This window comes from Trachymyrmex cornetzi, unplaced genomic scaffold, assembly GCF_001594075.2.
Source record: "Trachymyrmex cornetzi isolate Tcor2-1 unplaced genomic scaffold, Tcor1.1 scaffold803, whole genome shotgun sequence".
NCBI lineage: Eukaryota > Metazoa > Arthropoda > Insecta > Hymenoptera > Formicidae > Trachymyrmex > Trachymyrmex cornetzi.
In genome coordinates, this window is record NW_017300140.1 from 205,218 (window position 1) to 206,185 (window position 968).

The window sequence follows — 968 nt, forward strand, 5'->3', positions numbered from 1 at the left end:
CATTAAGTATATTTTGCAGAAAAAATATATCAAAGATAATGCCATAAAAAAAGAAGTGAAATCAAAATAATATTTCAAGTATCTCTATTTAAAAAGTTCCATAGAACACAGTTCTTCGAGCGGCATCTTGAAGACATCTTGAAGACGATGTAAGCGTCCTTTGGACACCAGTGTTGTATGGAATAATTTCTCATAATTATAATATACTACACAAAGTAATGATGACATCGAACACACTAAAACGAGAGATGCAATAGATAGCGTAATGAGAGGCGCAGAAACTGAAAAGGGATTTTTACATCGATAACAAGTAGAAAATTGTAAAGATAAAAAATTGAAAATGAGCAAGATCTCCGCAGCAGCGTACTTGATGCGCCGGTATTGTTCATAATTCGATTCATGCAAATAATTCGATAAATATTTTATTATAATTATAAATTATTTTTCACAAATTAAAGAAGTTTTATATATATTCAAGTTATTATTTTAGTATTGATGTATTTTATATTCAACAGATGCACATACAAATATTTTTTTATGAGATAAAGAAAAATTTTTAATACTTTTAATATTAAATTTTTAACTCTTAAATTTTTTTACTGTAGTAATAGAATTTGAAATTTATTATAATAGTATTAGCAGTTGTTGTTCAACATAATGTTATTGTCTTTGATTAGATTATATTTGATTCTCATGAAAATAGAAATCTGAATATTATATGTTTTACTTAACAAAAATTTTCAGAAATAATGCATGACTCATTTGTGGATTAGAAACTTTATTACCAAATAGATTTAAAAGCGAGTTATACGTGAAATTTGGACTTATATATATTCTCTCTTAACATATTTCGAAATTACATTATCTATTAGCGTATTTCACTGATTGCACTGGTGCGCACTCAGTGCACATTAAGGCTGTTGTACACTATTCTAATCTAAATATAAAAGTGAGATATTTCAATTGAT